We start from the raw sequence: 13953 nt of genomic DNA, 5'->3' as shown, positions 1-13953 counted from the left end.
CCGCCCTCTGCTTATGGACCTGATGGGGAACTGAAAAAGAGGGCGGGTACAATGCTAGTTTACTATTGGCTATTGAAATTGAAATAGCCAATAGTAATGTCCCAATGCTTTTGAATGGGAATTTTTCTTTTTTCTTTTTTCCTCTATTCTGACATCGCTTGATGTCATTGTCTCCTTGTGATCTGCTAAACTTCTCATTCCTTTCCCTTCCAATAAAGAGGCAAACAGGGTAATGTTATTATCTGGAGATTCCTAGAGATAAACATGAGGGTTTATGGGGCTGCCCAGAGCTGAGAGTTTCTGGAGATGTCTTGAGTTGTAGCAGAAGGTTTCTGGAGATGCCTAGAGCTTTAGCTGAGGGATTGTGGAGCCACCAAGGGTTGGAGGTATCTGGAGGCAACGAGATCTGTGGATTTCTGTAAGAACTAAGTGCAGAGAGTTTCTGCAGCTTCACAGAGATGGAGGTTTTAGAAGAGACTTAGAACTGGGGCACCTTGAGCTGCCTAGTGCTTGAGCTTAAGATTTCTGTAGCTGCCAAGAACTGATGTTGGTTTCTGTTGCAACTTTTATCTGTTGAGCTTGGGTTATCCTGAGCCACTTATAGCTGGGGTTATCTGGAGCCACCTAAAGCAGGGGTTAGCTAGAGATGGAGCTATCTGGAGCCATCTAGTGCTGGAAGATTTCTGTAGCTGCCAAGAACTGATGTTGGTTTCTGTAGCAACCTAGATCTAGGGTTATCCCTGGCCACCTAGAGGTAGGGTTATCCCAGGCCACCTAGAGGTAGGGTTATCCCAGGCCACCTAGAGCAAGCCACCTGGAGCAAGGGATAGCTGGAGCCACCTAGAGCTGGAGCTCATAATATCCATCTTTTTTTGGAGCCTTCTCCAGGAGGAGATAGGGATTTCTGGAGATGCCTATAGCTGTAACTGAGTTTTTTTTTCAAAGCTGCATCTGGGAGCTTGTGAAGATGTCAGGAGCTGGGAACTGGGGTTTCTAGAACCAACTGGAGCTGAAACTGGTGGTTCCTTTAGCCTATGTTCCAAGCCTGAAAGCTCATCTGCTCCAAGCACCTCAGAGCCACGCTGGCAAACATGGACTACTGCCAGCCCCGTCTTAGACCAGAACACAACTGTGCATAAGGAATATGCATTATAAATAAGACTCTATAAAGAGGATCTGATACAGCTCACTGCTTCATTACAGCTGCTGAACCAGACTGAGATATACACACTTTGACAGATGGATTTAATATGCATTTTTTTTCTCTGCGGTATAGAATATTGTGTTTATAACTCTGGCCATGTTTACACTATCACGGTGAAGTAAAATAATTTCCTCAGCTCGTCTAAGCCCCATAAGAACATTATTCCAAGCTTCTGTCTCTACACACACAATACACTGATCAGCAGCAGTGTTAAAACAATGAAAAACGTGATTAACTCCCCAGTGTGGTGATACAAGTCTATTGTTTCACGGTCCCAAATGAGCACACAAGTTAATGTGTAACAACATGAGAAAGAACAGCTTCCAAATCCCATCATCCCATGTTTAACTCATTTATTAAACAGGCGAGCTGACATAATTTATTTGCTGATGTGCGGAGTGAAATCCCATTCCGTAGACCCCTGGCCCGGTATCATTCATTATGGTCTGAACATTAGGAGACGTGATATAATGCCTAATGAGCTATACATTCTGAAGAAAGAGATGACAATGGCTTGATCCGGCCATTTCTGGTTGGATCAAGTGACAATCTTCTGTCTACGTTGGAATGCAGGCACTTGCCTAACCACAGCTCTTGGGGTGTCAGTGAGTGGCCAGGTTAAAAAACCTCAGTGGCGTCACAAGGGAGGTGCGGCCTGCACCTGGGTGACACCATTGGAGGGGAGAGAGGAGGGGAACCAGCGGCATACTTCATCTTGCCGGGTGAACCTCCCCTCCTCTCTCTGCCGACGTCCATCACCAAGATGGCTGCCGGCAGGCGTCAATTAGACAGGGGTGTCACCCGGTCTCCGTTCCGGATGACGCCAGGCCTCGGGACGCCCCTGAATAACCTGTTTTCATTATTGTTGCTATCATTTTTAGATTGTAAGCCCTCACGGGCAGGGCCCTCCTTACCATCTTGTCTTAAATTGTATTGTGACTGTAATGTCTTCCTTATATTGTAGGGCTGGTAATGATTAAAAATTTCCTGTTCGATTAATCAAATTTTTTTTAAATTGATTAATCGATTCATTTCGACTAATTATAACGCACATACAGATCCAACTACATTGGCCTATACACATACAGCACAGCAATGAAGTAATAACATGAACTAGGATCACACTAATCCAGCACGTTATTAATCTCAGGTGCCCCACTCAATATGGCCGCCGCTTGAGTGGGGCAACTCAGAATAATAACGTGCTGGATTAGTGCGATACTAGTTCATTTTATTACTTCATTGCTGTGCTGTATGTGTATAGGTCAATGCCAGGGATCCCAACCTGAAATAAGCAATTTCAGGGAGGTGTCCCTCTCATTTCAGGGAGGTGCCCTCCCCCCCCCATCCGCGGAGGGAGGGTTGGGGGGGCTGGGAGAGAGCACCCCCCTGAAATGATGGCAGATAGCACAGGAAGCAATAGCTTCTTTGCTATCTGCAGACTTTTTTTTTTTTTAGTATTCTCCCAGTTGCAGTTGTCAGAATAAAAGGCATAAGAATGTAGTCCAGTGACGTCACGGACATCGACGTCACCGGACTCCTCCCCCTTCCCTTCATTAGCCGACAGCCACTTGGGGAAGGGGGAGGAGTCCAGTGACGTCGATGTCTGTGACGTCACCGGATCTCCGACGGAAGACCTGGAAGCCGGCGGAGAGGTGAGTATGGATCAAAAGAACTTTGATCGAACAAAATAATTAACGATTAATCGAGGGATTCATCGTTAATTTCCGCAGCCCTATTATATTGTAAAGCGCTGTGCAAACTATTGGCGCTATATAAATCCTGTATAATAATAATAATGTATTAAGTGGTGTTGGCAGTGTCTCTCTGTACCACTCACCTTCTCCCCCATACCGTCTGCCCATGCACAGCTCCTGCCCCCCTTGCCCAGTGGCTTAGTCCCCAAAACACCAACCTTCCTGTACCCAATAGAGGCCCAATTGTCCTTAATTGTTGCAAATACAATAGATACAAACACACACAAAAACCCCCCACAAATACAAGGGTCTATTTATAAAGCAGTGAATGTGACTTTCAGTAAACATTCTCAGTGAATCAATCACTGTTTATAACACATGCACCTGTAAAATTAACCTGAAGTGAATGATGCCCCAAAATAAACTCAACTACTTAAATTATATCCCCCCCTCCCCCACAACCAAAAAAACACCAAAAAACACCTAAGCATAAAACATTTTTAGGCCCATCTCCCAGCAGACCAAAAAACTACCCAGCACTGCAAGTTAAGTGCTCATTTATAGATATAGCGATTTGTTTCCTTCCGAATCAAAATTCTTACGAATTTTGTAAAATTTGGACACATCCGAATTTCCGAATCCCATTGCATCCGAATGCGTCCAAATCTGAATTTTCCTTTCCAAATTTCAATCAAAAACAAAATTAATTCGGACAGTGACTTTTCTGGCCAATCAGATGTGTTTTTCGGGTTTATTTCATTCCGAATGTGTCTGAATACAAATTTTCGTTACGGCTACATGAGAGCCATATGCAGTATAATAGGAATGCACCGATACCGGTTTTTCGGTATCGAGTACGAGCAGCGATATTTTTTTTCATTATTCACCGATACCGATTCCAGAAGCCCCAATCAGGAAGGCAGACACCATGTAATGATGCATTGCCTGGCTTCCTGATTCGCCGGAAGCCGGCTCCATGCTCCCTCGTCACCAGATGTAATTACACGCTGCCTGGCTTCCTGATTGGCCCATGGCTCCATAGTAACTGGTTATACAATCTACATCTCTTGAGATAACAGTTTGAAAGAAAGCTGAAAGCCTAATCTAGTCTTAAAGTGACATTAAACCCTCAGATTTTTTAACATAAACCAATACTGTAATGTGCGCCTCACTGTAATCCATGGTTGGTTCCCTTCTCTTTGCTGCTCTTCCTTTTAAATCCTCATGTCTTCTCATGCTGGGGGAGAACTTCTGTTTTGCAGCAGACTGCCTTGTCTCTGGAATGGATACATGGTGTCTGTGTGCAGGTTCACAACCTGAGCTAGCACTACAGGAAGAGGCACTCAGCTGCAAAGGGAAGTTCTCCCCCAGCATGAGAAGACATGAGGATTTAAAAGGGAGAGCAGCAAAGAGAAGGTAAACAACCATGGATTACAGTAAGGCGCACATTACAGTATTGGTTTATGTTAAAAAATCTGAGGGTTTCATGTCACTTTAACTTACCAGCCTGCCAGAGCCACATCTCCCAATAGCCCAGATCTCCTGCCAATCCAACATTCCATGATGAATGTTCCATTTATAACCCTTGAAAAAAAATGTTGGCTACTTTGCAGACACAACTGAAGAGCTATACAGTATGTGGGCTTAAACTTATTGGATAAAAAAAAAAGTCATGTTTGATTGACATTACTATTATGGTAACCATGTGACAGCAGCCAATCAGACAGCTTACATTCCATTCTACGGACCTATAGGGATTTGACATCAAAGCTGATCAGTGTAAAGCCAGATTTCTAAATAAAGAGAAAAGACTAGTGTTGTTACTATACAGGTGAAACTCGAATAATTAGAATATCGTGCAAAAGTAATTGCAGTAAGTGCTGCAAAAGGGGCCCAAACCAAGTACTGAGTACATATGCATGCTTGTACTTTTCAATCCTGTACAATCCTTGTTTTATTGATTGCATGTAATAATCTACTTTTTTGAGGTTGTGGATTTGGGGTTCTTGGGGTTTTCATGATCTGTAAGCCATAATCATCACAATGATGACAAATCACGGCTTGAACTATCTTGCTTTGCATGTAATGAGTCTCTCTCATATATTAGTTTCACCGCATAAGTTGCATTAGTGAAATAAATGAACTTTGCACTATATTCTAATTATTCGAGTTTCACCTGTAGACAGACAGATATCTACCCAGGGCCTGATTTACTCTCTCTGCTGCTCCAAGGCCAGGTTCCTCAATGTGCCCCCCTCCCTGTCAAACCTCCCCCTCCATAGAGAATGGCAGACCTGCAGGCTGCATACAAGTGATCTCGGTGACATTGCTGAGATCACTTGTACAAAACAAGCGGCGGCTTCCCCGCTGTACATTTAGCTCTGCTTACCCAAAGCTGGGCTTAATGTAGAAAACTACCCACCCGCCCGGTGCCCTGAACTGCATGTCCCAGGCATCGGGAGATAGGAATTCCACACCCCTGTGTGCCCCTCTACTCCCTGCTGCCCCAATGCTGGGCCTTGGTTGGCCTTGTGGGAAATCCAGCCCTGTATCTACCCAAGAATAACAAGCAAAGAGAAATCTGCCCAAACACTCATCATTGCACCATCACCCACCACAACTCTGGCCTCATGGTGACACCATCACATACATTGGACTTTACTCCTTCCTTCTTATATATAAAAGAGGGATTGCTTTCCTCTATCTGGGTCCAGTTGTGATTATGGGTGACCTCCATCCGCATTGTTTTCAGTAGGAGGTCAGAAACTGCCCTACCCACGGGCAGGGCCCTCCTTACCATCTTGTCTTGAATTGTATTGTGATTGTAATGTCTTCCTTATATTGTAAAGCGCTGTGCAAACTGTTGGCGCTATATAAATCCTCTATAATAATAATAATAATACCTCCACTATTAGGAGCATCGCTGGCTATTATTGGCAATGCATGGCGTCCCTAAGTTCTATGTTCACTGCAAATAGAATTGCATGACAATTGAGTAATATGTGACAAAGCATTTTTTTATATACACTGAGTGGCCATATTATTATGACCCCCCCATCAGTACTTCGTTGGGCCGCCTCGTGTGTCTCCACGATGATGAAAGGTGATGCGAGGAATCTGAGACGGCGCTGTTGCCCTTCTTACAACTCTGGCCTCATGGTGACACCATCACATACATTGGACTTTACTCCTTCCTTCTTATATATAAAAGAGGGATTGCTTTCCTCTATCTGGGTCCAGTTGTGATTATGGGTGACCTCCATCCGCATTGTTTTCAGTAGGAGGTCAGAAACTGCCCTACCCACGGGCAGGGCCCTCCTTACCATCTTGTCTTGAATTGTATTGTGATTGTAATGTCTTCCTTATATTGTAAAGCGCTGCACAAACTGTTGGCGCTATATAAATCCTCTATAATAATAATAATAATACCTCCACTATTAGGAGCATCGCTGGCTATTATTGGCAATGCATGGCGTCCCTAAGTTCTATGTTCACTGCAAATAGAATTGCATGACAATTGAGTAATATGTGACAAAGCATTTTTTTATATACACTGAGTGGCCATATTATTATGACCCCCCCCCATCAGTACTTCGTTGGGCCGCCTCGTGACTCCACGAGATGATGAAAGGTGATGCGAGGAATCTGACACGGCGCTGTTGCCCTTCTGTTGTCTTGTGCCAGTCTTGCCCCTCCCCCGTTCTGCCCTAACATTGACTAGTCGCTGACGGCCACAATTTGCACGTTCAGACCCAGATTTTCGGCTGACAGTCCGGTCTTTAAACACTTTAACAATGAGCCCCTCTTGAACATTTACCGAATTCTGCTGTTTTGCTGATACTCGCTCCATGGCTCCGAGCGCCAACAATCATCCCGCGCTCAAAGGCTGTTACATCGCGTTGTTTCCCCGTATCTTCAGAAACAAATCACTTCTACTGTCGTGGTAACCAACCCGCTTCCCTATTTATAATGGTCTGGCCCTCTAGCAACTTCAGCGCCAAATTATAGCTAATTTGCCTACAAACGTCAGGTGGTCATAATAATCCGGCCACTCAGTGTATGTGTGAGCCAAGTCCAATGGGCCTCTTAACCCTTGAAAACTTTATAAAGGACATCCCAATGTCCATGAGCTCCTATGGATTATGTGAGTCTTACTCTGGAAACAAACTTTGGCCCTACCCTTGTTCTAGTAAACAGACCACTGAAACGCATACATGCAGGTGACACTTTTAACCATATCTAGAGCAGCATTTATTACCATTGTACTTATTGTATTACACGGCTATGGGCTGCCAGTGTGAATCAGGCCTTCACAATGCAACCTTGACTGTTTCCTGACCCCCGTGGCCTGGTCACCACCACTTGTGTGCAAACACATGTTAATTTGTGCCTTCTTATCTGCCCTATTTAAATAGAGAGAAACCTGGATTTGCTTCTTTGGGCGAGTGGGCCAATCTCCCCAGCATGTTTGTGTTTGCTCATTGCTGTCTCCACATACAGATCCCAGAGCTCCATTCCGAAGGATTTAGCAGCTAATATGCAGAATCCTAATTGTGCTTAAGAGCTACAGAGCCTGATAAGTCCCATTTGGCTCTACTTAGCGTACGTCGATCAGGGTGGCTCTTCAGTCGGACTTCTGCTCCGCTGACCCTTCTGGGGTAGCTAGGATATGAAAGGATACAGAGTCCTGGATATAAAATAAAACTTTACACGTGGAGGGAAAAAGTCGATTTCACTTGTGCAAAGAACCAATCAGCTCCCATTATTTCTGGCTAATTGAATGCGCGGTATGCCATTAACTTAACAATGTGTTCTTTGCTCGTAAAACAGTTGATGTTGTATGTCCCCCAAAGCAGTCAGTAGCTCTTTTATCTCAGCCAGTCAAAGCCTCATAGACACTGTTATCTGTTCGCTTGGTGATTAATAGTAAGGTATTTGTTTCTTTACCCTGGTTGTGCTGGTGTTGGTTTGGAACGTTTATCTTGGGAGCTGAAGAGGCTGTAGGTTTTTTTTTACAGCTTTTTAGGTGTGTGAATGTGATCTTTTCAGTAGACATAATCTTATCAGTGAGTGTTATTGTTATAAAAACATTGTTTCTGTGTATACTTTGTAAATATATCATATTCCAAGGGGCGCCATGTTTGCCCATTACCTTTGCAGTCTCTACTTCCTACTTAGTGGTGCTTAGTGGGTTAACAGCTCCCCTATTTTTTGACCCTTCTGGGGTAGCTAGGATATGAAAGGATACAGAGTCCTGGATATAAAATAAAACTTTACACGTGGAGGGAAAAAGTCGATTTCACTTGTGCAAAGAACCAATCAGCTCCCATTATTTCTGGCTAATTGAATGCGCGGTATGCCATTAACTTAACAATGTGTTCTTTGCTCGTAAAACAGTTGATGTTGTATGTCCCCCAAAGCAGTCAGTAGCTCTTTTATCTCAGCCAGTCAAAGCCTCATAGACACTGTTATCTGTTCGCTTGGTGATTAATAGTAAGGTATTTGTTTCTTTACCCTGGTTGTGCTGGTGTTGGTTTGGAACGTTTATCTTGGGAGCTGAAGAGGCTGTAGGTTTTTTTTTACAGCTTTTTAGGTGTGTGAATGTGATCTTTTCAGTAGACATAATCTTATCAGTGAGTGTTATTGTTATAAAAACATTGTTTCTGTGTATACTTTGTAAATATATCATATTCCAAGGGGCGCCATGTTTGCCCATTACCTTTGCAGTCTCTACTTCCTACTTAGTGGTGCTGCAGCATGACTGCGGTTAACAGCTCCCCTATTTTGGTGCTTCCGGCCCAATGCATGGTTTAAAACTAACATATCGGTATGGAACTTTGGATGTCCTCATCACTTCCTTAAAGTGACATTAAAGGCAAAAATGTTTTTCCCTCCCCCCAAATGTTAATGTCAGCACTTACCTTTAATGATGTTTCTGAATCCGATCGTCTTTCTTGTCCTTTTCAGCTGTCCCTCCAGCTAGGGTTGCCACCTTTTCTTCAAACGAGACCCGAAAACTCTAGCGACGCGCTGACATTTGTTTGTTAAAGTGACATTAAAGGCAAAAATGTTTTTCCCTCCCCCCAAATGTTAATGTCAGCACTTACCTTTAATGATGTTTCTGAATCCGATCGTCTTTCTTGTCCTTTTCAGCTGTCCCTCCAGCTAGGGTTGCCACCTTTTCTTCAAACGAGAGAAAACTCCCGCGACGCGCTGACATTTGTTTGGGGAGAATAAGTTGCGGCTTACTTATATGTAAATAGCGCCACCCTGTGATATGTAAATATCACAGTTGAGAATATTTTTTCAGTGTGGGGCCAGTAGCCCCTATCTTAATTGTGGTTGCCCCTGTCTACCTGACATCTTGTGTCCGGGTCTCTGCTGCCATGAAACCCGAACACAGCATTCAAAACCTGGACTGTCCGGGTGAATCCTGGACAGGTGGCAACCCTACCTCCAGTTCTGCGGCGGGTCTCCGATCCAGCGCTGACTCCTCTGGGCTTGCTGGCACGTCGTCCATAGACTTACCTTGCGTCTCTCCTCGCGTCCCGGCCGAAAATCTGAACTGCGCATGTGCCCGCCCCAAGATGCTTTGCGGCCGCCCGAGAATTTTCACATTTTCGGACGGGAGCGTGCGGGGAAGACACGGGTAAGTATTAACCCTTTTAAAAGTGTTTTTTTAAAAACACTTTTTGCATATATCTACTGCTTGCTGGCCTCATATATGCAAAAAAACCCTGAGGGTTTAATTATACTTTAACCTCTTCATGACTGAACTTGTTTTTAGTTTCTGATGGTAAATGACTGAAGCACTTTTGACATTTTTTGCTGTGTGATTCTTCTACGTCAGTAATATACTTTCTTACAAAGTGCACCCACACATATTACCGTATTTTGCGCTCCATAAGGCGCTCCGGTACATAAGACGTAGGCAGTTTCTGTGACAGAAGCTGCAGTAAGTGAACGCTGAGACAGGTGACAGGTGTGATTAAAACGCCACGGTCTCAGTGACCACACAGAGCAGACGAACAACGGATGTTCTTCGTCTGCTCTAGGGGCTCTATGGTGAGCTCCTATACCGTGGTCACGGGTCCCCCAGAGCAGCGGGGGACCCGAAAACCAAGGCGGGGGACGGGGGGGCGCCGCCCCTCGGTTTTAACACAAGTGATCTGTATAGATCACTTGTTTCCCCAAAAATAAGACCTACCCCGAAAATAAGACCTAGTACTATTTTTGGGAATTGCTAAAATATAAGACCTACCCCGAAAATAAGACCTAGTTGTGACCATTCCCAGGGCCGGTGGTGGCATAAGGGGGAACTTGAAGAGCCGTGGGAGAGAATCAGCGGTGCCAACGAAGCCGACGCTAGAGGAAGCAAGGCGGCACCGGAGGGAGCAGAGCCGCATTAGGCGATGCCTCCTCTATAGCGCCGGCTCCTGTCACAGGCGGAGTGATACCAAATGCTCTCAGCCCGTGAGGAATCCATAGTAAAAGTGCGCTTCACTCATTCTGGCCAGCGATTGGTTAGCACATTGCTCTTGGAAAGGTACGGCACCCCTAATTGCCCTGATCACCATATTTTTGTACATGAATAAGTGTGGATTGTTATACATTAAACAAAAATAGAAAAATAAGACCTACCCCGAAAATAAGACCTACCCCGAAAATAAGACCTACCCCGAAAATAAGACCTAGTGTGTCTTTTTGAGCCAAAAAAAATATAAGACAGTGTTGACAGACTTATTTTCGGGGAAACACGGTATTAAACGAGCAGCGGCTTCCACTATACGTTTAGCTCTGCTTTTGCAGGGCTAAATGTACAAAAAACTAGGGATTCACTCCATAAGACGCACACACATTTCCCCCCACCTTTTGGGGGGGAAAAGTGCATCTTATGGAGTGAAAAATACGGTATACAGTATATTGTTTTTTAGAGGACAGATAGGGCTATATAATTATATCACATATGTGTGTCTAACGCCTCACTTAGGACAAATAAAATATTAAAAAAAGGGAAAAAACGTAAAGACAACACCTTTTCCCCAGTTTTGATTTGTAGTATTTTTTTTTTACAAAAACAGAACAGCTAAAAAAAGATACAAGAAATACATTTATTTATTTGTCCTTTATTTGGTAAAAAAAACTCCCATCCCTAGAATTCTAGACATTTTTTTGTACTTCTCGGCCTAAAACTAAAACCTAACATGTTAATCTTTTCTCTCTAAAAGCTAAAAGTGGTTACCCGGCATACAATGCCACTGTCACTAATTGTCACACTTACTGACAGCGACATACTTTGAACATCACTGTCATGAGGGGGGTTAAAAAAAAAAAAAATTAACCCCTTAGGGTGAAAAACAAATCTGCAGCTCAGCTGCAGATTTTCATTGTAAGGGGCTAATTTTTATATAAATGATAGTATAAAAAGATATTTAAATATATAATTTAACTCCTTCATTAATGGATGCCTCTATACTGATTCTCAGTGGTTACCAGCATTCCAGAGCCGCAAAATAACTGGTCACGTACAGTGTTAACGTGACCAGTCATTTGGGCACTTTGTGGCGGGACGTACAGTGTACGTCTCCTGTCACGAAGGGGTTAAACTCAACCATTCAAAAACTGAGCTCATCGTATTTCCCCACACCCCCCTGACGTCTTCATTGAGATCAATAATACAATTATCAGTTCATCATCACATGCTAGGGTGCTAGGTGTAATCCTGAACATTTCCTTCAGGCCCCACATCCAGTCACTGACCAGATCTTGCCATCCTAATCTCCGTAACAGGATATCTGCCATCTACTGCTTTGGCCCCATCATGCTCTGTTCTCTAGAGCCATTAATGGGGCCTTCCAAACTTGAAAGCATCATTTATGTCTTCTAAGGTGGAACCTTCGTTGGCTCAACCAATACACATGGTGAACTGAACTTTTCTTGACACCCTATGACCCTATGGGTCATATATATCTATATATATATATATATATCGGCCAAATATCTTGGACTGGTGGCCCTGAGTGAAGATACTTCACCATGCGGTTAGTAACTCATGGTAGGCTCTATATAGCTATCTGCTCTCCAGCAGACCAGCAGCTGGGCTGCCATCAGGGGGGTATGGCTGATACCCATGTAAGGGGCCCCGGCAGCTGGGGGGTCCTGGGCCCCTACCAGGGGCGGACTGACTGACCTTACCAAGGCTGCGGGGGCCCACTGGCAGAGGCGGAGGTGGAAGAAGCCGGGGCCCAACAGTGCTTGTCTGGCAGTGGAGGAGGCATTCTGTAGCATTTTTGCAGCCTCTGACCATCTCCTGTAATATCTCCACAGTCTTTGACCTTCTCCTGTACTATGTCTGCAGTCTCTGACCATCTCCTGTAATATGTCCACAGTCTTTGACCTTCTCCTGTAGCATGTCTGCAGTCTCTGACCATCTCCTGTAGCATGTCTGTAGTCTCTGACCATCGCCTGTAGTGTATCTGCAGTCTCTGACCATCTCCTGTAGTATGTCTGCAGTCTCCAACCATCTCCTGTAATATGTCTGCAGTCTCTGACTGACTACTTTAGCATGTCTGCAGTCTCTGACCATCTTGTGTAGTATGTCTGCAGTAGCTGACAATCTCATGTAGCATGTTTGCAGTCTCTTGCCATCTCCTGTAGCATTATTGCACTTTTTGACCATCTCCTGTAGCATGTCTACAATCTCTGATCACCTCCCATAGTATGTCTGCAGTCTCTTACCATCTCCTTTAGCATGTTTGCAGTCTCTGACCATCTCCTATAATGTGTCTGCAGTCTCTGACCATCTCCTGTAATATGTCCACAGTCTATGACCTTGTCTATGACCTTCTCCTGTAGCATTTCTGTAGTCTCTGACCTTCTCCTGTAGCATGTCTGTACTGTAGTCCCTGATCATCTCCAGTAGCATGTCTCTAGTCTCCGAAAGTATTCTGTTGCATTGCATTCACTGAATATATTGTGCAGCCTTTTGGTGATGTCAAGGATTGCAGCTGAGGCCCTCAAAATTAGAAAAGATGACGGCCGCTGGTCTAACCTGTCCCTTACAGACGTGGTCTATTGGCAGGTCCACATTGGTCACCTTAAACATGAGGCCGGTAACGGATTTAGCGTTTCCCTCAGAGATTTCACTTGTTTTAGGGATTGCTGTTCAAAAGCAGGATCACAATGCAGAACGGGTCATTTCCTAACAATTGGCACCCGGTCAGAAAGTGGATTTCACAGGGAAGTGTGTCAGATGTCTGATGGAGATAACACGTTCGATCTTCAACATTTAGTGGTCTATTCAGGCCCGGCGCTACCGCAAGGCAAGCAGGTTCACTTTCCAGTCCGGCTATGTTGTCCTAGATTGTTCACTTCTCTGGCCTTCTCCAAACTCTTCACCCTTTTGTGAATAGACCCCTATTAATATATTATCAGCAGGACTGGAAACTACCTAATTCACAGCTCGCCTCAACAATGACCCAACAGAAGTGTGCTTTGTGGAAGTGAATATTATCAGTTACAATACAGAGATTCAGTATATACCACTGCACTGCACTGCACGTGTATGAAGGGTCTGGCTTCTGTATGGATACCTTAAAGCCCCAACTTTGGGCTCATTCAGGGCCGTCTTTACCGCATTGCAAAAGGGGCAACTGCCCTGGGCCTCATCATTTACAGGGGCCCACAGCAGCTGTCCTTTTCGCCCACAGCAGCAGGCAGAAGAGCAACGGCACTGCTGGTGGCAGGGGCAGACTGGGCCAGGGGACTGCTGGCATGGTGCTAGTATAGGTAGCTGCCTGGGATGGGTGGGGCAGTGATTGGCAGGCGGTGGCCGCTGGATCTGTAGGGCACACAGGCCTGAGACACAAGGCTGGAGCCGGTAGAGAGCCAAGCAGCCTGACGAGGACGGAGCCTCCGCCGATCGGTGAGTGCTGGGAGCAGCCGGAGCTGGGCTCATCCCTACCTATTGTCTGCAGCTCCAAAGAGTGGAGCACCCAGCTGGCAAATGCTCGGGATGGGAAGGGGTGCCCAGCCAGGGGGGGATGCTGGCAG

The sequence above is a fragment of the Nanorana parkeri genome, unplaced genomic scaffold, assembly GCF_000935625.1.
Source record: "Nanorana parkeri isolate BGI_ZX_2015 unplaced genomic scaffold, ASM93562v1 scaffold1367, whole genome shotgun sequence".
NCBI classification, from domain to species: domain Eukaryota; kingdom Metazoa; phylum Chordata; class Amphibia; order Anura; family Dicroglossidae; genus Nanorana; species Nanorana parkeri.
The sequence above is the reverse complement of the archived record's forward strand: the minus strand, read 5'-3'. Positions refer to the sequence as shown.